This window comes from Gavialis gangeticus, unplaced genomic scaffold (assembly GCF_001723915.1).
Source record: "Gavialis gangeticus isolate Ggan-Ray unplaced genomic scaffold, GavGan_comp1, whole genome shotgun sequence".
Lineage (NCBI taxonomy): Eukaryota > Metazoa > Chordata > Crocodylia > Gavialidae > Gavialis > Gavialis gangeticus.
The window spans coordinates 205,709,380-205,733,779 of NW_017728992.1; positions in this window are offsets into that span (position 1 = coordinate 205,709,380).

A 24,400-nucleotide genomic window follows, 5' to 3' on the forward strand; every position below is an offset into this window, starting at 1 on the left:
CTCCCTTGTCTTTATACCAAGATTGCAAGCTCTTTGGGGCAGAGGCTGTCTGGGCGCTATGCTTGTCCAATGCTGAATGCAATGGGGCGTTGCTCCAGCATCGGGAGACTTAATCACCAGGATAATGCAAACCATCACTTGTGTTTGCAGACTGCATTGCTGATGCAGCACCACAGGATGCTGTTGGCTTTGGATTTCCAGGCAAGCCAAGCCTCTCGCTAAGTTTGAATTAAACCAAGATAAGAGAAACCACCATGGAAACATCCAAAAGGGCCAATTTTGGGGGGGTAGGGAGGTGGGGGAAGGGGTTAAACTAAATTATCTCCATATAATAGAGGAAGAAGGGATAAGCAGGCAGCTTATTCTTCTGCTGTTAGGCAAGCAGGCCAGTACTGTAGTTTCTGTACCCTCCTTACAATACAAGTTGTTGAAATCGCCGTCAGAACGGGTTCTCCCCCGCGTTCCCCGCCCCCACCGTGTATTCAAGCCCTCTCTCCCCCTGCATATTTGGCAAGCAGAGCCTGGCATTGCAGCCAGGGGACACCTGTTAAATAAATAGGCTCTGTGTACAAGCACCGCATTCATGGCAGCTTTTGCTGGCTCCCTTGGGCAGCTACTTTTTGGATGATTATCATACAGTACAGAGGGATTGTTTGTATTTCTCCATTTCATTCAGGCAGCATTGCTGTTTGCAGCAGAGTCCATGTGACCCATGCATGCTGTCTATTTGGAATAAGGGGAGAAGAAGGAGTTTTATTCCAACTCTATGCACAGGTCAGGGAGGACGGAGAAAGAAAGAGGATGGGAGTGGATGCTATGTAGAGGAGAAGCAGGCTCTGCATCCATTTGTTTTGTACTCGTGCCCTCTGGATGGATCGGAAGTCAGAATTGAACCCGTGCCCTTTGCGTCTACAAGCCTAAGCCACCCCGATCGAAACTGAGCCACTTGCCGAGAGGCAGCAGTAGACTCTTTAAGCCTTTATAAGTGATCCAGCCACTAAGAGGAGACAAAGAACTAAATTTTGTTTGCTTGGGTTACACCGTATGGTCCAGGAACCCGGCACTGTTTGGAAGTACCCGCCCCATTCTCCAAAGCCCTGAGACACATCGATAATAAATATTGAGTATTTTCATTTGCCTTCCAACTTCTGAATCTGTATGACTCGGTTCCTTCACGTTTCCCAATGAGGGCTGGAGCCCAGGTGTGAAACAACATTCACACGCAATAACATCATGAGAGCTAGGCATGCAGAGTACCTTGGGCCATGCCTCCCTCGTGAGCTTGGGAACATGCATTCCCCCCCCGGCTTTGCATATGCCCCCCGCAACCAAGCACTTAGGCAGCATTTACAGCGTGATCCTGAACACATGCTGCCACTTTGCTGTTGGACTTTGAAGTGCTACAAGCCTCCTGTGCTGCCAACCCGGTGGGTGTGGGAACATGGGCAGCAGGAGCAAGCGGGACTCTTCCAGGCTCGTCACGTAGGCGGAAGAGACGTGGTGTCATTTTGCTGCTGTCCACCTATTTGCTCTCATCCAAATCCATTAGCCGGTGGCAGTAGTTCTTACCTCTCAATCGTCAGGCAGCTGCCTCAGTTTCCCCATCAGCTACTCTTCTGCAGAGGGTCTCCCATCGGATGGTTGGAGGGTGCGGGATGGGTTAGCTCAAATACAGAACATGTGCTTGACCCTCCACACCCACTCGCAATAATGCCTCACTTCTACCCAGTAACAAGTGCAAGAGCTGGGGCAGCTGGCAGAGGTCAGCACCTGCAAGCCGAGCCAGTGGTTGTGAGCCAGAGACAGGAACCAAGGGACCAGCAAGGCAGGGAGTCAGGCATCAAACCCAGATGAGGCAAAAGCAGGGGCTAGGAGAAGACCAGGGGAACAAGGGCGGAGGGATGGATGGAGGGAAGGGGGCAGTCAGAAAGTGTGCACAGCTGTAGGCCTAAGAAACAACCTGCATCTTGGAGCGCTGGGATGTTCGTTGTACCCGTATTGGTACAAGCACACAGGCAGACAAGGTTCTTCGGGTGAAATGTGATATCTTTTATTAAACCAACTAAATAGTTGGAGAAATTGTTCTTTGCAGCTTTTGGGGACAAACACTCTTCTTCAGGCAGAAGGAAAGTTTGCACTGGGCTTTTACCTTGAAGCTCAGCTGCCTGCAGCCACTAGATCAATTGGGCAAAGCTGGACCCAGTCAGGCGTCAGATTCCTCCTGGCAGGCTCTGTGCTTGGTGTAGGGCCTGAGCCAGAAGAGGGGGATACACCGTCCTAGCAAATACAGGATAAAACCCTGGTTCTACTGGATTAAGGGGCAGCTTTAACATATATTTCAGCAGGACCAGGGTGTCCCTCCTAATCTGCATGTGCTTTGAAACCCATGCAGGCAGGAAAGGTGCTATGACCAAGCAAGGTGCAATCATGTCACACACCTCCCGAGACCTTGTAGGGACTGGAAGGCATAGTGTTGTTGGGGAAGCTGCATTCACGCCACATCTAAGTGAACCGCCATGGAAAACTGCAGCATTAAAAACCGTCCTTCTGCAATCAGGGGATGCTGGCATTTTGTTTAGAAGTCATAACGGCAGGTCTTTTCTACCTTTTGGAAACATGTCACAACAGATTGGCAGGACCTGGGGTTGTGAGCTGCAAACAAGCCGGGATCCTGGGAGCCCTGGTTCCTTGGCAATCAGCTCAGTGGGCTGCCCTGAACCTAGGGGGCATAGAAGCTAGGAATGAAATTTAACCACATAAAATACAGCTTTTGTGGAGAGTCCTTTTTGTTGTTGTTAAAGAAAATCATCCTGATGGAAAATTCCTGACTGCTTCCCTGGGTGGATGTGTTAGAGCCAGTCAGTGCTGGATGGAGCTGCTTTGCTATAGCATATGGGAACTGCTCTGAACTTCCCGCTGACTTTCATGATATAGCAAAGCACTATCTTTACAGAAACAAATCTGTCACCTGCTAAATTAAATGCATGCAGAAGAGGAATGGGAGCTCACAGTCTTTGAGTGCCAGAGAGATGTATCTCAAGGGTGAGATACAGGAACATATCATAGAAGAAGGCTGGTTCTGTGATAAAAGACCCCAAGGGTGCTCAGGGCAGTCAGGTCCAATTAATTAATTATTGGACTATTTATTTCCACTTCTGCCCAGATGTCTTGTATTCCCTTGGTCAAGACATATAGCACCTCTGTGCCTCTCATTCCCACCTGCAAAAAAGATGACAGAACTCTTTCCTTCCCTTGACTATTCATATTATAAGTTCTTTTATTCTTTGTCTGACTTCAACAAAATTAAGTGATTAGATGGTACTACAAGGCAATGAATAGCAGAGCATTGAGGTTTCACTGGGAACAGGAGATGACATGGTCTGAAAGATCTGTCCAGCTTTAATGGAGCCAAAGCCTTCTTCCTGCAGCACCTGCCTACCCAGGAGCTGCCAGCAAGTAGCTTCCTACCCCACATGTGCACATTGGGCCAGCTGCCGTCCACTCACCCCATTTCCCCCAAATCACATCTCCCTGAAGTCCAGAAAGTGAGGAGGAGGGAAAGGCCATTCTGCTAATAATGTATCTGCAGAGCAGACATGAGCACAGGAAGATCTAGGGGAAGGATGGGGTGAAGTGGTGCAGTTCCACCCCGCTTTCATTCCCGCTCCACCCAGACTTTAAAACCAGCTGCCAAGAAGGAGAGCTGCATTTCTATTCAGGCAGTGCTGAGAGAGTCAATTTCCCCTTCATGGCTCCCTGATTCCTGCTAATCTCTCTCCATTCTATGGGTGGTAACGGCCCTCTCTCCTTTTTAGTGGTCTTGATATTCCACTATTCAAACCATCCTTTCGTCTGCAATGTTGCTGTCTGTTAGCCATTCCTGGAAACGTCTCTCTTCCATTTCACAGCCCTGAATAGGTGTAGCTAAAAAACTCTACTCGGCTATAGTAAAATAAATTCAGGTGTAGAAATGACTGACAGTGAGGTATTGGAGACATCACCAAGACACTCAAGAAGGGGACATTTTGTTTTATGAATTTAAACAAGAGATGCATATTTAACTATGATGACTACAAGACTAGTGATGCAATGCTTTTTTGATTATTTCTTGCCTAGTTATGTTTTATTTTTAACTATATGGATAATCTAGCAAATTAGTGCACATTCCAATAATTATATTTGTTTTTGCTTTAATCTTAAATGGAATAATACAGTGCTAGCCCCTAGCATGTTAGTAAAGCTTCTAGTGTCTCTTTTTCTGAAGAAAAATATGCTTTGTTTTGTGTGATGATGTCCACACCATCTGTACCCCTTTCTCAAATTTCAAGATCTGCCCAAGGATATGAGAAATGCCTTATTGTAGTCAATGGAGACCATCAGAATCAGGCACACATGCCATCTAAATCTGAGAGCAGTGGCATGCAAAGGTACCAGTCATTGAGCTGCATTACAAGCCTATCCTGTCCGCTGTTTTCCATTCAAGGCTCTGTTATCTGTTGAGCTAAACCATATCCAGGTTTGTTTGCTCGGGCAATGACTTCAAAGTATCAGTGACTTCATTTCTTCATTCATTTTAAGGGTAGAAGGGACCATTCTGATCATCTAGTTCAGTGCCTTTCAAGGTGGACTCCTGGGGGACTCCTAAAGGGTCCACAAAAGATGGCAATGATCAATCAAAAGTACGTGAATACCCACACTTACAATTCAGGGAGCTCCACACCTTCAGTCAAAATTTCCAAATGGGTCCACAACTCCATTCAAAAAATGTTAGGGGTGTATAGCAAGTGCTCATCCCAGGGGTTGTTGTGATGCCCTGTGGTGGCTGTGCAGCCTTTGCCAACTTGTGACTCTCCTTGGACAATTTCCCCTTTTCTTGACTGCCATGCCTTAATGTTATTATCTTTGAAGAAAAGGATGGCACCTTTGGGGCTTCCCAAGCCTGGTCTCACTCTCATGACCACAGGTGTCCATTGCCTTAAGGGCCAATTATGTGGGCTCCATTCTCCCCAGTTCCCACACCCATGGCTCACAGAACCCATGTGCTGACATGTGCCCTTCCTGGCTTATATGACTCAAGCCTGGCTCCCTTCTGGTCAGGTGTCTCCTTAATTGGCCCCTGCCACACCTGCAGGCCGCTACTCACTCAGCCTCTCTCCTCTTCAAGGGTCTGCAAATGAAAAAATGTTGAAAACCTCTGATTTAATCTGATTTCCTGAGCAACTCAGAGTAGAGAGCCTCCCCCCCAAATTTCTGCATCCCTTCTTCTGCATCTTGTACAGCAATTGCATAGTCCTCTGAATGAATTACCTTTGATATGGTTGTTTCAAGAACCATTGGTGGTATATGCTGTTGCCAGTCTGGTAATGAGAGTCAGTCAGTGCCTTTCCACCAGAGTGAAGAACTGAAAGCCAGACTGGAGAGTGAAGAGGAACAGGAGGTTTTCATCATCAGGTAATCAAGGGGGAGCCTGATCATGAGTTTCGGCATGCAATCTAGCGCATGCTAATTAGCAATTATGCAAAAAAGAGGCACACAAATTATTGGGGCTGGAGAAAATGCCTTGCAGTGGGAGACTTAAAGAGCTCAGTCTGTTTAACTTATCACAAAGAAGATTAAGAGGTGGCTTGATTACAGTATAGAAGCACCATCATAGGGAGAAAATTCCAGGGACTGAAGAGCTCTTTAGTAGAGAAATGCATAATAAGAACCAATGCCTGGAAACAACAGCCAGACGAACTCCAATTAGAAATAAGGCATACATGTTTAACAGCGTGGGTGATCCAGCACTGGAATGAACAATCAAGGAAATGGGTAGAGTTTCCAGCACTGGATATTGTTAGATCATAGGAACAGGCAGGGGCCTCCTAGGCCACCAGATCCAGTCCCCTGCATTCTCAGGCAATCGTTTATCCCCTCTTGGCTTTCCAAATTCTGGCAGGACTATTAATACACCCCAGTCAAAGCCTCCCAGGCATTGCTGTAGTCAAGGATGGTGTAAACTTTTGGTCCCCAAAAGCCAGTAGCATTCAAAGGAGATCAGCAAAAGCCCTGGAACCCAAAATCAACAGAAGCCGACCATGCTATAAGACAGTTACCTCTATACCCCAACTCCAGGATTGCAAATGCTTGATTCAATATATCACATGCATTGGCTGTTGAACCAGAACTCTCTGCCCTATCATACTGTCCCTTACATCAACATACTCAGTTCAGTCTTAAAATGAGTCCAGTTTCTTGCCTTTATTACTTGTTCTGAAAGGCTTCCAAGATTTCACTGCTCTGAAATCTAATTTCCAGTTTAAATTCATCCATAGCTAGTTTATAACCATTTGTGCCATGGCTGTTTTCAGCCTAAAAAGCCCTTCTCTCTCTCTTTAAGATTTACCCTCTAATGGACTTGTAAAGAGTAATTGTACCTCCTCTCAATCTGTTTTCAGTTCAATCTTGTTTCATGAGAAAAGTTCTCCATCCCCTTTAACCATTTTAGTGGCCCTCCTTTAAGCTCATTCCAGCTGAAGTTCATTTTTGAATACTGCTGATCAGAACAGCACACAGTCTTTGAGATGAGGTTTAGCAATGTCTTGTACAAAAGGAGTAGCATCTCCTTTTCTCTTCTGCATATACCCTACTTAATACGCCCTTGTACTTAATATGCAATAGCCTTTTTACACAGTAGAGTCACATAGTCACCCAATGATCAACCAAAATGCACAGGGTCTCTGTCTTCCTCAATTGCCTCTGGTATGTGCATGCTTCCCTCCTGCCCTGCCATTTTATAGCTGAAACCTTTCTTATAGGTATGGTGCATGAATTTGTTCTTCGTTCTGTTAAACTTCATTCCAGTTCTAATGCTCTGTCCCATGATGGTCTAAATCCTCCACCATTATAATCCAGTCCTCTTCCATATCGGTTGTAGATGAGCGTCGTCCATAAATGTCATGAGGACACCTCTAGTTTTCAGTACCACATTTAAACTGGAGATATCCTGAGACTGATCCCTGAGGGTCACCCCTGACAAACATCCTCCAGCAGATAACACCCCTTGAGCCAACCCCTTATCCACTTGGTGATTGTTGCATTGATCCCTCTTCTGTCCATGTTGGCCACTAATTTCCCGTGAGACATGGCACCAAAAGCTTTGCTTAAATCTAGGTGATTTAAGTTCATTGCATTGCCTTTGCCCAAGAAGTCCATTATCTTGTCATAGAAGGATATCAAATTAGTCTGGCACAACCTTCCTTACATAAACCTACGCTGTGTTTTGTCCCATTTTCCTTTTACTTCCCTAGCTGTGGCTATTTTTTCCCTTCAATAACTGTTCTAAGGCCTTACATGCTATTGAAGTCAAGCTAAGAAGCCTATAACTGCTTGGGTCATTCTTTCTTCCTTAAAAAAAAAATGCCTTGCTTTTCCTATTTTCCAATCATAGAGCACTGTCCTTGACTTGACAGAGTCAGTAAAGATCTGCGCTAGAGGACTTGCTATGTTGTCTGCCAATTGCTCCAATGTTTGACAATAGCGTTTGTCTGCCCCCCATCCCAGTTTTGTGGTGGCAAGCAGTAAGAAATCAAGACTGCATGTATCTCTGGAAACATGCTTTAGCCAAACACAAGTCACTGGGATCTACACAGGGTAGCAGGGTGCAGTTTAATGGCACATGATACATGGAGGTGGTGGTGTGGGGTGGGAGGGTCACGCTAGATAATCTAACCATCCCTTCTGACTGCAAACTCTACAAACCTGCAGTCTCTTACTTTGAGGCATGTTCCCAGACTGAGGATCTAGTTCCTTGAACCGTCTGCAGGTATCAATATTTTCTAAAAAATGCAGGCACCAAAATTAACATAGGAGTCCAGGGATATTTTATTTATTTTTTGTATTTATTTATGCTATTTATATGCCAACCTTCCCAACTGGGCAGCTTACAGCAAGAGAAACAGAAACTGAAAAGGGCCTCTAGATTTAATCAAACAAAATAGCACAAAATAAAGCAGAGACCCACCAACCTTGTTCTGAAATAATTGCCCAAACAGAAAGGTCTTGAGGCACTTCCAAAAGACGTCCAGTCTTTGGCTCCAGCAGCCTCAAGGTGGGGGGAGTTCAAGAGCTAAGGAGTGACTGTGGAGAGTGACTGCTCCCATTTTTGCCAAGGAGACCTGGTGTAGTGATGAGACTTGCAAAAGCCTGGTCTTGGTTGGCAGATTCTTACTAATGCCGGATGTAGCGTTAATAGCATCTTCTGACATCTGCGTAACATCTCCCTGCTTTTGCATCTGATTTCTAAACCACTATATTGCGAAGAAATCTCGTTTTTACTTAGTTGCCCATCACATCTCCAGAATCTCTTCCCAACGCTGAGTTCCCCTCTCCTATGACCGGCATGTGCTGCGTAGAGATGCCTGACCTTGCATGTTAACACACATGTTATTCAAGGAGCTCCAGCTTGCCATGTCATCCAGGCTGCTCTTTCAAACAAATGCATTCTTTTCATAATTTTTTACTGCCAATTTTTAAAATTTACCAGGAAAGTTTCTATTTTCTTCCACATCCTTGAGAAAGTTGCTTTTTTTTTTTTAAATCTTTGGGCCTAAAATAGGTCCCCGTGGAAGTGCTCTAAGGTGCCCTCATTAGATGATCAGAGGAAATTTACCTGGCGCCCAAAAGCGTATCTAACAGCTGTCCCAATGATACAGTTAGTTCAGTAAAAGATACTACAAAAAATCTGTTCTTCTCAATATTTCCTGGACCATTACAGCTACAACAACACGCCTGCCTCATTAGATGACAAGTTCCCATTTGCAATTACTTCTGGAGATCTGTTTGCCAGGTAGGGAACATCCACTTGGTAACCATATTCAACAATGTGGTGGTATTTATTGTGTGTACTGAACGGAGAGAAGTCGGACAGCCCCCCAGAAATGCAAAGAGCTGTTTAGTTTCCCTTCACTGTGGTCTGGCCATTCTAGCATTTGTAGTGGGGGGAAAAATTCCCTTCTTTCATATGGGTTTTATGATGCATACCCAAAAAAATGCAATGCACTCCTAATTATAAACATATATATCAAGTTTAAAGCACTTCTAAATACATTATAGCATATTATGCACACAAACAGACATATGCATGTGCATTAATGTTTGTGTGTGTATAATATGTTATCATATATTTACAAGTGCTTTGAACTTTTTATATATAAAATATAAGTTGTTCATTTTTTAAATATGATTTATTTTCATGCAAGCAAATGCTCCATGGCTTACAAGAATCTTGAAATATAACAGGTTGGGTTTTTTTACACTCTACCAGCTAAATCAAAAACCTAATAGCATTTTCCTAACTTAATAGAGGAATGATATATCTAGATAAATATAATTTATTAAGGCATTTCTTTGTTTTAATATATACCCTTCCTGGAGAACAATATCGCCAGACAGCTGAAATAGCAATAATTACCAGGTAGGTGGTCTAGCTATTAATACATCACATCGGGACAGCATATTTTGGTTCCCTTTTCAAAACCGATGAGAATTAAATTTCCTAGAGGAATATAAACAGGATGATTACAAGCCATGTGGTTCAGTTGAGTGGGCCTACCTCTAATCCTCTGTAGAAAGACCTCAATCAGAAGTAACTGCTTGAAATCAGCAGAAAGTGTGGACAGACAGACCTTTTTCCTTTGCTCCGGGGTAAAAAAAGAGATAAGACTGAGGTTTGGATGTTGCATAAACACTGGTAATCAATGCATAAAGGAGCAAGCATGACGGAGTTAGGTGCACTGGTGTGTGGTACCTTCTCTCACTTTTAGTTCACTGGTTGAAATCAGGCTGTTGGGGTCTCAGCCTGCCAACACCTATGCATCTAGGAAGTGTTGCAGGTAGGGGAAGCTTTCATCAGCTACTTGTTGAGGACTTAATCTCTCCAGGAGTGAACACCCTAAAGCGAAACATGCATTGAAGCCTGGAAGTTAGGGCCAGGATTTATGGGCCTCTTGGCAAGGTGCTGCACCTTGCCGTGGAGGTACCCTGGAGTGCAATCTCCATGTAGGGCCAGAAATCCTGGGAGCAGGGGTCAGAAATCAGGACCACCCCCATCCCAGCAGAGCATCATGGCCATTAGACCCCTGCCTGTGCTGTCTCTCTTCCTAGCCCCCAAAATCTTGCCTTTTCTTTGCCAGCAGTTTCAGTAAGATGCACATCTCCTCGGCCAAGCTTCCAACCCGCAAGAAAGGCGGGCACCACCACTCCCCTCCCCGCGTCTGCAAGTGGCCATGGCAGCTGGGTTACAAAGTCTCTTTGTTGGCATGCACCAGCTCTGCTCTGTTCATGCCTCATGCATGGGACTTGAGTGCAGCTTCTTCTGGTTTCTGCACCCTATGGCCCTTAAATGCAGGCTGCTTATTGCTCTGACGAAGGCAGTTGTGTTGTGCGCAGAAAAGCAAGCATCCAGGGAGCTTTCAGGTCATCTTGTTTTAGCTGCCCCAGTCCTTCTTTCCATCCACTCTTTGCACCCCTTGACTTCATGAGGGCTCCTCAGAGAAGGGCAGTTTCAGAGGTTGCTGGCTCTGGCATTGCTGTATTATAATATGGCCAGGTTTGACCCTCGCTGTGGGCGCCTTTTCATCAGGTCCTTGCTGTGTTCAAGCCAAAGGAGGATGAAGCAGTCCCTGCAGACCACGCATCCACTTGATACCTTCACAAGAGCTCCTGGAAAGGCAGAAAGGAGAGCTCTTCCCATGTAAGCTATTGATAGCATCCTTACCTTTGCATGTCACTAGATGTGTCAGTTTGTGATCACCCAGCAGCTTGCCCCCACACAAGTGACTCAAAATCTGCCAAATGAGCCAGAGATTTTTTTTTCTTCCAAATCCGCAGTTTATAGTAGCAGTTAAAATTAGGTTTCTTCCAATGATGCCTTTTTGTTATTATTATCATCATTTTAAGTCCACCTGCTGCTATATGTAAGTTAACCACGTTCTGCAAATGCACTGGTTTCAGTCCTGCTGTTGGCAGAAACATCAAGAAAGACAGGAGAGCGAGCAGCTGTCACGTCAATGATTGATGGTTCTTCGGTCTGTCCTCTGGTCTCATGAGGGAGAAGGGAAAAAGTACTGATGAGAGAAAAGGAGGGCGAGACACCATTTGGAGAAAGGAAGTAGCCAACTGGGAACACATGAGATACAGGTAACGTCTTGATGTCACAGCGTTGTGGTGGCAGGGCCAGATCTGCTGCTGCTTTCATGGATATCGCTGGAAAATGGAAGGAAAATGAGTGAGATGCATCTGCCCATCCGTAAGCGCTCCTCTAGAGAGGCTCTTGCCTGGAAGCCACCGCAGGTTGGCGTGTCAGGGTGTGAACCCATTACAGACTCTGTGCGTGGCGGTGTAGGGGTGTGAATATTGGAGAGTTTGCAGCTGATAAACCTATTCTTCTCCCTTGTTGTCAGTGCTGGTGGGACAAGCGATTCTGTATCTTGGCAGCCTAAGGATTCAAGGTTTTCCAAGCGGCCAGTTCTTTTGGGTGCCTGATTTCCCACACCTGAAAAGGGCCCTTCCAAGTTTCCCTAATGGGTAAAGGACAGTCAATGACCATTCTGAATCACAAGGCTGATGTGGATCTGACATCTCCTGCCCAGCTGAGCGCAGACAGACAAGTGCTGTACATTCCCCCCCAACATTTAGCAAGGCCAAGGGGCTGTGCAGCAGCCTGGGTCCCTGCAGTTAAGCTTTCCGGTCCGTCTCAGGGTTGTCCGCTGCTCACAGCACACTGAGGAATCTGTATCAGCAGTGGGGTGGATCGCTTCACTCCCTCTGGCTTCAGCTCACAGGGTGTAAGACGTATGTATAGAAGGGAGAGCAGAATAAAAGGATCCCAAGATCAACACGACAAGGAAAAAATGTCCCAAGTCCAAGCCAAGGCTCTCATGAGCTATTCTGAAAATGTTTGTTATTACTCACATCTTTACTCTGCTCTCTGTGATCTGAGAAAGCAATAAAGGACTTTACAGAAGTGCATTAACATTTTGGAAGCACTGTGGTAACTAGCTGTGTATTTAAAAAGCAAAAGCAGAGGTGTTTACCCCCAGTAGGGACAGCAGTTGTCTTCATCACCCTTTCCTGGCTCAACAAACAAAAAGGAGCCTCCAAGGGACATATGATGGCAATAGAAACTACGGTTCTTTATGAGACCTGTTTACAATTAGCACAAATCTCTTATTATTAGGACTTGTCAAAAAATTCCCATCCAAAAGGTATTTTTCCCTGGATGAAAAATGGTTTTTCCCCTTTAAATACAATTTTGCATGGACAGTTGTGGTTGTGTTCACATTTTTCTGCCCAGTTCTAACATATTAATCATGGTTAGTGTTGCATCAAAGGTCCCGTTGGGGATATCGATCTTGCTTTGCAAGCCCTCTGTGACAGGAGTATTGTTACTGGAGCCTTCCTATTGGTGACTCCACCCTCCTGTTATGGGCCAACCGCCTGCTTACTCGCCTGCCATGCCTTGATCTTAATTGATTAATTGACTGATGTAATTAGCGGGAGGCTGCCCACTTTATGCACCCCGGTGCCAGGGGCGCTATCTGCGGCTCCTTTTCCTCCCCTACACCGCAGCCCAGGCCTCGCAGATGGTACTGACATGGTTTTGACCTGGGCCCTGCTGTGATTTGGCCCTCTCCTTTATCTCCCTGGGGCTTCTCGCTGCCCCTTTGCTCTGGGGCTTCGCACTGCCCCCTTGCTCTGGGGCTGCGGTCAGTGCACCCCAAAATGCCACACCCTCTCTGGCGCCAGGGTCCTCACGCTACCATGGAGCCCCTATGAGGCCTCCTTCACCCCTAATAGCCTTACTCGGTCCTCCGGTTAAAACAACGAACACAAAAGCACAAAGCCCCTGGGCTATAACATAAACAAGCTAAACCGTCCGGCCACACAACATCCAATCTCTACTGGGAAGTACTCCAACCCATAGCAGCAGCTCCCACAGTCAGGGTTCTCCCCTCTGTTTGCACTGTCCGAGCTCCTCTACCCTTGACCGCCAGGGGGGAACTGCCCTCCTGCCTCACGCCTGGGCTTATATGGGCCAGGCCCTGCCCCTTCCTGGCAGCTGGCTCCCCAGCAGTTGTCCTGGCAACCAGCACCTGTGACTCTGGCTGCCCTGGTAACTGGCAGCTGGGCCTCCCCCTTCTTGCCACTAGGGGTCTCTCCTGAGCTGTTTCTGCTCTCAGGCACAGGGCACCTGAGTGCTCTGCGACACCCTCTACAAGTTTTACCTAAAAAGAAGGCCTAGGAGGGGAAGGACCTTTGTGCTGAGGTCAAAAGCAAAGCTATACAACCAGTAAAGACCCTGTGAGCAAAACAGTTGCTATCCAGGACTTCTTAGGCCCAGATAGCGCTGCTTCTTCCCCAAGATGGTAGCAATGTAGGCCTAGAGACAGCTGTTATCTATCAAGGCCCCTGGGCTTGGAAGCAGCTATTGTTCCAGGCTCTCTGCAAACTCAGGTAGGAACTTTCTACTGGTCCTTTTTGACTGATTTACATTTTGATGGTTTTCTTTGCAACTGGTAGTGCTAGCAAGAATGTAAGGAGTGGCATACTGGGCCAGACCAACAGCCCATCTAGCCCAGTGTCTTGTCTCTGACAGTAGGGAGAATATATAAATAGGGCATGTCTACAGTGCTCTTCCTCAAGCAGGGAACCAGCCCTGGCTGTTTTATTTAATAGCTCACAGTTGTCCTGTCCTCCGTCAACGTGTCTAAACCCTTTTTTGACCCTGGCTATACCCAACCTCTGCTCCTTCCTGGGGCAGTGAGTTCCACACGTTAACTAGGTGCGGTGCAAAGAATACATATACATCCTTCTGTCGGCTTGTTATCAAGCAGCTCCCAGCAGCATAGTAAATAGTGTTAATATTTCAATGACTGACTAAATTTTTTAGATAAACCCTCACTGGGATGAACCAGGCGGTTCACACCTCTTGGAGCTCATGTTAGTTAGTGACTCTGATTTGTTAGCGAGTGCTTCTATTTATTTAAAGTGTGAAAGCTGAGATACTAGAGCTGAAGATGGCCATTTGTGACACAGATGTGGTTTGAGCACAGAACTGGAACTCAAGCATCTGTGGTTGCTTTCTAGCAACGTTATATTGGCTCCTTTAGTAGCCTGAATTCTCTGCTTGAGTTTTCTCTTCCGGTAACAAGGGGTAAGGCTTCTTCTTTGGCTGGGATGCAGGGTCAGGGGCATCAGTGTTGCACCAGTGTCCAAAATACTGGTGTTATCATATAGTGCAAAGCGTAATTGCATTACAGGAACCCATGACTGTAAGGGAAAGAGCGAGAAAGAGCTGGTTTTACGCTGCAGCCTCTGATTAAGAGGCATCATGTGGTGCTTAGTGTCCATCTGGTGATTATTTTTCACTTTCAGATTGATAAATACGATTCACGGTTCTCTAGAAACAGACCTCCCATTGGCAGAAACGTGGAAGCATTCGCTTGCCTGATGGAAAGGGGTCACTTCCAGCACAGGAACAGGAGGACAGATGGTCTGGAGAGGAGGGCACTGGACTTGGATGCTATTTCCAACTTTGCTTTTGGTTTCTTATGTGACGTGGGGCTAGTTACTTCATTGCTGCTGTGCCTGTTCTGTCACATGGAGGTGATCCTCTCTTAGCTTCCAGAGGCCATGAGTGGTGAGGAGAACAGGCTGAGCAGAACCTACCATGAGGGAAAAAGGAAGCCAATTTAATTATCTGCTGCTGAAAGGAGCTTGCTGGAGAGTGGGAGCACACAGACACAGACATAGACATAGACATAGACATAGACATTAAGGCTGGAAGGGACCTCGGAAGATCATCGAGTCCAGCCTCCTGCCCAAAGGGCAGAAGTCAGCTGGGGTCATAGAGTCCTCTGTGTATCTATCTGTGGAATGGGTACAGCACAGCCAGCAGCAGCATGCAAAGTTTCCCACCTTCACTGCTCCTGCCCTGCCCTGGAGGATCTACTTCTCAGGATGAGGAGACTCCATGCCCTACCTAGCTCCTCTCTTGACACTGCCAAGAAAGGAAACCAGTTAGCACCACCACCGAAACAGCTTTGCTGCTGCAGTCGCCTGCCTGCAGAAATCAAGGGAAAATTTCCATTGTCACTTACGGTCAAAATACCGTAGGACCAAACCGGGGACCTCCAAACCCAAATATGTGAACATCAGCAATGTGGAGCAAGCAGGCACGGCTCCTCTATAACAGACCTGTCTCCCCACGCTCTCTTGTAGGGTCCGTCTACCCACTCCACCATCCCGTCCTGGTCATGTATGGTAGCATCTCTCCAGAAACTCTTTGGGACTCCGGTTTGGGTCTGATGTTTCTGGTTCATTTCATAGACATTATTTCATAGGCATTAGGGCTGGAAGGGACCTTGGAAGATCATCGAGTCCAGCCCCCAATCCCTTCTCAACATTTGATCCCTTCTCAATGTTGAGGTGCTTCTTGTTGCCATTGGGCTGGTTTAGGATGAAAGAGAGGGGAACCCCATTTTACTTTGGATTTTATTTTCAGCGCTTTTAAAAATCTAGAGTTGGCCAAACCACAGAAGGCAAATTAGTAAGCAAACAAAAAAATCGCACAATTTCCCATTTGTTTAGTGTTTCATTATGAAATTTTGCCTGGAATTTTGTCCATGGAAAAGCCAAACTGGAAACATTGCAAGGCAGATTTGTTCATCCGCCCCTGCACTTTGACCATTTCCGGCAGTAGCAGTACGCCGTTCTTTAAGGCATTTCCAAAGCACGCATCGCCATAACAACCAGACGTTCTTTAGGTGCGCTTCATCATGGACCATTATGTCGGGGGGAAGTGTCATTCTCCTCCTCCACCTTCCACCCGCAGACTTTGAATGGAGCCCTGCCAGCCCTGCTTCCTTCTAGGAAAACCTCCCGGCAAAGAGGTGCTTCCTGGAGGTGGCAGGAATGCAGTATCTATCGCCGGGTCTTTGCTGGAAGCTGGGTCTTTGAGCTTGTGCTCAGCCCATGGGATCTACATGACAAGGCATGCGCTGTGCTCTGTGTTAGCCAAAGGGTCTTTGCTGCATTTTCAACGTTAAGGTGTTTCTTGTTGCCGTTGGGCTGGTTTAGGATGAAAGAGAGGGGAACCCCATTTTACTTTGGATTTTATTTTCAACACTTTTAAAAATCGGGGGGGTCTAGAGTTGGCCAAACCACAGAAGGCAAATTAGCAAGCAAACAAACAAAAAAAATAGCACAATTTCCCATTTGTTTAGTTTTTCATTCAACCTGTAACAGAACAGACATTCAGTGCACATAAACCAGTTTCAAAATGGCTGAAACTGCTTTAAGATAAACCTGGTTGAATGTAGTATGAGACTTGGGTCAGTCTGGTTTATGAAACATCTGTCCCAGCCCCCGGCCTCTGCTGCTCTGCCCAGGAGTGTGCGCCAGGACCTCCTTGCTCTGATGGCTAAGGATGGTATTCGAATGCCCCATCTAAATGTATTCATGGCCACGTTATCCCCATTCAGTTTTGTGCCCACATATCGTTAGCTGGAACAGCTGTTCTCCCTCTTCGGTGTTTTCCCTTGTCGTGCATTTGTAGACAGCCATCTTAACCCCGTGGTTTCACGAGGCTAAAGAAGTGCAGCTCTTTTAGGCTGCGTCTATATTGCTTCCCAGGCCACCAAGAAGCAATCCTCAACTGCCCTCAGGCACAATGAACCCAGAAGTCAGACCGTGAAGGCGCCGGCAGGGCAAGAGCTTCCCCACTCATGTCCCAGATCAGTGCACGTGGGGCGGGAGCAGACAGGCAGGACATATTCCTTGCCATCAGCTTTGGGAGTATCGAAGAGGCAAAGCCCCTGTCTCCCCCATGTGATGGGATCTCCGTTCCCTGGATCACCCTAGCAGCTCTTCCATTTTGACTCTATTACCTGCAACCGGAACGGTGCACAGAATTGAGGACCGTGCCACAAAGACATGCATTGATCTATTAGGCCTCTGCTTTAGTTATTGCTTTCGTGGATTTGCTTGTGGATAACCCTAAGGCAGATATTTTCCAGTGATTTCCTTTTTGTCCCTCTCACAGCTGCTCTCCTTTTCAGCTAGGTAACTTTTGCAGCGAGCTCTGATGTTGCAGGCCTGGAGTTGGCAAATCATATGTGCCAACTTCAGCTAGCAAATTAATCTTGTTGTGAGAGACACCGTTCAATGCATATCACTTCTATCCCCCTCTCTTTTTAAACTGTTTTATGTATACTGCCATTTCCAGATTACATTCTTAGCAGTTTTCACTGCCCGTTTTCATGGCTTTAAGACCAAGGTGTTAGGAGCATCTGCTGCTTCTGCTTCACAAGCAAACTCATCATAAGATAAAATGAAATAAAAAGGAGACGCAGAAGAAGGAGATCTGCTTTTGACTAGGATTTGCGCTGTGGTGGTGCTGCAGCTAGAGAATGAGGAAGTCAGCTCGGCTTTGTACGGTTTTTTTTTTTTTTGAGAAATAGTATTGCAAACACTCCTCTTGGGAAAAATACAATTCCTAGCTCTTTTATAGAGCTTTTCATCTATTGCTTTCTGAAGGTGTAAGTATGATTATCCCCATATTGCAGACAGGGGAAACTCTGCCTAGAGTTATTGGTAGTGTTATTTGTTATTAGTAGCAGTTATAGTTAGCACAACTTGGGTGTTAGATATTTTGCATGCAAATAGGGAAGCAATATGAGTTCTCTGCCCTCACGACCTCAGAGCCGAAGAGGTGGTAATGAATAAGGAAAAGGATACAAGAGCCGTCATGATGAGTGAACAAAGAACTACAGCCTGTGTGTTTCCGATGCAGTGCTAATGATGATGATTAACTTTGCTAATTTATGGACACTCCCAAGAGGGCTCAGTGATCCTACAGCTTGGGGGAAAAGAAGGGACTTGCAAGAGAGGAAGGCAGGGGCTTGGCAGCTCTCATCTTGCAAGCTTTTGAGGCAGGGATCATGGGTATGTTCTGTGCTTGTCCATAACTAGATCTCCTGGGCACTACAGTAATTCAAGTAGGAAAAACAATAAAAGCTGACCGGGAGGATGCTTAGAGATGAGGCGAGGGGATGTAATGGCTGGGACTACAGTAGGTTTTGTTTGCCTCAAGCATCCTCCTGTTGCAGCCACCGACCGGGTCAGCTCCTGTGGCCGGATTAGCACTACTGTAGTGATTGTGCCATGTTCCCTTCTGGGGATGGACCTGTGCTCTCTGGTGCAGCAACCCCAAGTGGAGTCATGGTCATTATGACTACTGCAAGCCCCACAGAGCTCCTGATTACTCCAAACCTGCAATTACCCAGCCTGCCCACAGTGATCAGGGGCAGGGCTTTCCACACCTCAGCATCTCTTTGTTAGCTGTCCATGTGCATGCTCCTCTCCAGCAGTGAGAACAGGACTGGGGCAATTTAGCCATGCTTCATTCAGAGATAAGCAGTTTTGGATTAGATCTTGTCACAGGGTAAGAAAGGGCAGATGGTCCGTTACTGGGGAACGGCTGACAACCTTACACCCCATTAATGGTGGGCACTTGAACAGTGACAGTGCACATGGGGTCACATGTGATTATCTGATGGAGAAAGCTTGGGTGCTGCTGCTCTGTAGGATTTATTAGCCTCTCTGTGGGTGCATCTACATGCGCACTTTACTGCAGAGCTAATTAGCTCCTCAGTAAAGCATCACTGTATACACGTGCACCTGCATTAGGGTGCAGTAAATAAATTAACTCTGCTGTAGGATAGCACTGTCCAGGACAAGTACTATCCTACAGTGGAGTCATTTAGTGCACTAAAATGCACATGTAGACAGTGAGTGGAGCTGGCTGGGGCATGAGGGTGCTACAGTGTGGGGGCTGCCTGCTGGCATGTGCATGTAGGTATGTGACCCTGCAGTCATGACAGCACATGTAGATGTAGATGTACCTAGTTTGCCAGCAAATTAGCTCATTTGGGTACTGCTAGTGGAGCAGGGAGCCTGGTGCAGGCTGCAATATTTGCCTGAGAAGATGGGTAGACAGGCAGATGGCTAGTCCAGGCTGATTTTCATGCTACTCTGGCAATACTGATAGAAGGATCTGAGCAGCTAGGTTAAAGCCAGCATGTGTATTTCTGCATGCATATCATGGAGACAGACCCTTGGAACATAACATCTGGACCGCTGTTCATATAACCCTAAAGGACCTTATAACAGCGTTTTTGCACTGGGTGGGGAAGGGACTTTTCCGTGCTTAAACAAGGAAACCTATCAATCAAAAGCAAATTTCCTTTGGCTGGTTGCTTGCCAGACTATGCTGCTAATTACCTGCAACTGTTCCCTAGCATGACAGGTGGCGAAAGCCATGGCTGAGTGGTGAAGGAATGAAGCTCTGGGTTTGCAGTGACAGGCCAAATGGCCAGTGTTGCTGTGTGCCCATCTCTATGTCTCACTTCAGGTCCATCCAAATGGGCTTTGCCAGATCCAGACAGGTCAATGCTTTAATACCCAGTACTGGTGCCAGGGGCTTTATGGTCAAGGTGCTGCCCTGCAGAAAGGAGTTCAGAAGACCACCTGCACCAGTGCAGCTATGCTTCTCCTGGTGTCCAGTCACATGGGAGACCAGTCCTGGTAGCACTGGTTCAGCTAGATTGGAGCTAAAGACCTTGCTTATCTTAGGCCTTGCAACCAACACTTGGGAAACATCTGGGAACAACTGTTGCATCTACAGACCCAAGGAAGCGTGCAGCCACTGAAGTGTCCAAGGAGCGGTTTCTCAGCTAGTATAGGTCCACCAGAGTCAATGGCGCCATGACATTTTCCAACAGCTAAGCACCCTGCCCTAACACGTGTCTAACTAGTAGTTAGTTGCAATGCCTAGCACAGAGCATCTAAAGTGTAACTGTTAGTCCCAGCTGGCCCCAGTCACATTGCCCAGAGATCCCCAGATTCAGCTCCATAGCAGTGAAAAGGACAGAACACCAGTAATAAATAATTATTTGGGCAATTAGTGCATCTTTTCCATCTCCAAGGCATGTCCGCATAGATACATGTCTGTCCTCCATCACAGCAGGTTCTTGCCATGCATGTATAGATGTCTCTCCACAAGAGTCTACAATGTAGAGAAATCTTGCCTGTACTTAACAGCAGGAAAATCTAAGTAACAGAGAAACTCACTGACTTCTCTGAGGTCAAGCAGAATAACTTGAGAAGAGTTTAGAGCAGAGCTCCCCTCTTCTGAGACTTATCCCTAGCAGTTAACCACAAGAGACTCCACCCTCATTAGAAGAGCTAAAGACCCGTGGAGATAAGTGTCTGCCTTTCCTTTCTTAGATCAACTAGCTACCAAACTGCAAGAGGAAAAGAGAAAGAAAGAGGAAAAAAAAACCAAACCCAAACAAACCACTGAAACAAAGACAAAAGTCTTCAAACTTTTTCAATAAAAGCAAACTGCTGATTCACAATATTTTCCTAGAAACACAGTTCAATCATTTTTTTGTTGGAATGGGGTGTAATTAGAGAATCAGTGAGCATGTAATGACATGCATTTATTATGCAAGCAGCTATGAAAATGACTCTCTTCAGCACAAAATGATGGGATGTCATTAATAGGAATGACTCCAAGGGTGAGACCCCATTGGGATGCCCTCACATGGGGAAGAGTAATTGGATAAAGCATCATGGGGCCATCAAAACCCCATTTGCCTGTTCTAACAATACAGTTGTAGGGCTCGCTGGCCTCCCTCCACCATATCTTTATAAGTTATGGAACAAAGGCGTCCACGCAACATGCACATCATTGGGACAAGCTCTTCTGCAGAGAGGAATTAAAGATGTAGCAAGCATCGTCCCATTATTGCTAAAGTTCGCCTCTGTAATCATCAATTAACAGTGTCTGTCTGCATTTTTGGATGAATTCTTAGTGGGGAAGGGGAAGGACTGATGGCTCCAAATTCAATGTCCTTTCATTGAGTCAGGTGGCAGCATCCCGACCGGTTCTGCCAGCCTGTTTCAGGCTGGATATACAAGGAGCACGTCTTGGCATGTGAGAAGAATACTGCTCCTTTGCCTCGTTCGGGCCTTGGCCCCTCTACTGATGCAGCCAGTCAGTTCTGTTAATAAAGGTGAGGGATTGATTTTATAGTAGGGTTCAACTGTTCCTGAGGAAGCAGCAAAAGACCTTTGCGCGCAGAGTGCCAGGAAGCTGCCAGATGTTCATGACTTTCCTCGCTACTGGAGGGAGGTGAAAGAAGAGCTTTGCAGATGTTATATTTCAGCCTCCCGTGCACTATCATAAACCCAAGCACAAAAGCACAGGGTGGCTAGGGCATTAGAGCTCAGTGCATACAGCTGTGCTCTTTTCACTTTATTTTAAAAAAATAAAGGGCCAGATGTGCTCAAGGAGGAGAACCAGAATAACTTCTTTGAAGACAACCAAGCTAAAGCAGTGGGGAGGTGACTTCTTTATTCAGTGGATTTGCTCTTAACTTTGTGAGTCAACCCTGTGTCAAGCATCCTGCTCTCATTGCTGGGATCCTAGCTGCTAGAAGTAGAAATTTTGGGGCTGGGGTGAGAATCTAGAGCGGGGAATAGTGATGAGACTAGGTCGAGACCAGGTAGGGCAAGCTAGATATTCTCAGCACATTGAGTGCTAGCTGCTTTCAAAACACTTCCCCTCGTGGCAATGTGCTCTCAACCTGTGGCATCTTTCTGCAGATGTTTGCTTTTGCCTGGGTGCATCCTTGTACACACACTTGTGCACGTGCTCTTGTGCATGAGTATGTGCTTGTACATGTGTGCTTATGTGTGCGAGTGCCTTCTTGATTGCAGAGGTGGAAACCACAAGCCCCCAGTGACAATAGACTCTCCCATTGCTTTGCCTTGCTTGTATTTAGATGCAATTTTTAGTCAAGCTACCTAGGTTTTGGGCTTTGGTGTTTTGTTTTGTTCTGGGTTTTTTCCAAAGGCATTTACTTTACTGCTGAAAGTAATAAGGTGATTGTCACTAACATATAAATCTACCACCACTTCGCTGCCTGTCCTGCAGAGTGAGGACATAGGCACTTGTAAGTCTGAGCAACTACTCTGACAAATGTTAAGATCTCATTGCTGGAGCAGGAAACTTAATGGGCATCCCAAAGATGCTTCTGTTACTTAACACTGGGCGCGTCTACATGTTCATTAATGCACCTTAGGTACCGGGCATTTAGTTTACTTGCTTAATTAAGTATTAACTAAATGCACAGTACGTAGAGTTGCTGCCCAGTAGTGCCAGTGCAGGGTTATTTTGTGATCCTTACTGCGCAGTAGCCTAATAACACAGCGCAGTGGGCTACTAGCATGGTTTTTAACCACCACGCTCCTGCACAGCGTTATTAGGTTGATGTGCAGTAAGTGTCTCATGTAGACATGTGCACTGACAGTGTTTTGGCTGGTTTAGCACATTGATTATGCAGGGCTGAGGGCAACTTTTGTAGCTGTACTTTACATCCATGCCTGGTTTTTCTCCTCTTCCCCCCCGCTCTTCCTTATACAGGCTTTGAAAGCCCAGAAAATAACATTTAGAAACAGCTTTTGTGTCCTATTTGCATCAATATCTAGTTCCATATATTCCTTGGGGAAAACCTAGTTTTGATCCCTTTAATGGATGTTTTGTGGACATCTCTCACACTGAGCTCTGATGATGTACAAGCACTGCTTTTCCAGGGCCAGGCGGAGCAGAATGAGATCCAACCTCCATGCATTTGTGCATCTTAGATGCAGACAATGTGGCTGGGGTGCACCCCAGACTATACAAGGGTGATTGTTTCATAGTTTCATAGTTGGTCGGGTTGGAAGGGACCTGGGCAGATCATCAAGTCCGACCCCCTGCCATATGCTGGATTGCCTGTGCCTTTAAGCTCTTTGAGGCAGGTTGTGCTTTTCTCTTATGTGCTTGCATGGTGCCCAAGTTTCCGGGTGGTACTGTAGTACCAAATGCAATAAAATAATATTGCAATGGCAGAAGGTAGGGCGGGGTAGCACCTTATAGACAAACTCATTCAGAGGGTCATGAAGTTTCATAGGCTTTAGCTTACTTCATCAGATCCTAGGACTGGACTTGCAGAGAGCCGGGGTACTCAATGGAAAAGAATACGGTCATTTAAATACAAAGGATAGGGAAAGCGGCAGGAAAGGAGGAGGCACTGCTGAGAGGAGAAGGTGTGTCAGGTAGATCAATAGAGGTCTGCATTTTCACAGACCTGCATTTTGCATTTTGGCTTCAGCTTCAATTCAGACCCGAGAGAGGAGGCAAAGACCAGCAGACCCTCCCTATGCTTGAGGAAGGGCAACTGTGCCTGAAAGCTTGCAAAGAACAATTTTTCCAGCTATTCAGTTGGTCTAAGAAAAGATATCCCATTCACCCAAATAATCTTGTCTGCCTAGAGGTCAACACATCAGTTAACTCACTGAGGGACATAAGGCTTATGAAAGCTAGACTAGGTCATGAGATGAGACTCCAGAGTCTGCGTTGATACCACACTTAACACAATCCAGTCTGTAGATGATTTCTTGTTCTACAATTGCACGTTGAAGTGGGTTTTAAAAAGCACAACTAGTCTGAGGCCAGTGATAGGAAGTCCAAGGAGATCAAAGTGTTTTGCTACTGACCCCTGTGTGTTTCTGGAGTTGATGTCAATTCAGTGCCCACACACACTTTTCATGCAGGGATCATCCCGGCTATCCAATGTGGGCAGCTGATGGCGTAGATTAATATTAGAATAGTTTGGAACAATGGTTTTTGCCAATTAATTATGCAATATAGGGGTCCTTCTAGGTCCATGGTTACACCGGGATTCCCGGTGACATCAACAGCCATCTTTTTCCGAGGCACACGAACCTAGGGAACCGGGATGTGCTGACTTGCACCTATCCTGTAAAATGTGCTGGGACATTTCTAGGAATTAGCAACCCATGAGATTTCATAGATTTCAGAGACATTCGGGCTGGAAGGGACCTCGTGAGATCATCGAGTCCAGCCCCCTGCCCCACAGGCAGGAAGTCAGCTGGGATGAAGTGACCCCAGCAAGAAAAACATCCACATGTGAGATGGTTCAGAAACTGGTACAGATCACAGAAAAAACACCCCCAAAACCTGATAAAACCAGAAAATGGCATATCTTTTATAATGGGAAATCACTCCTCACTAATCAATTTGAATTCTTTGAAAGCATGGATAAAGGGAATCAGCTTGGTACAATTCATTTGGGCTTCCCATATGCCTTGGCAAAGTCCCAGACAACTGGTTATTGGGGACGGAGGTAGTTATAGGATGAGAGGTGCTGTCTGTCAGGGATCGACAAGTAATTAAGAGATGGAAAACATGGAATATATGGCTGATTAGCACAACAAAATGTTTACTAAG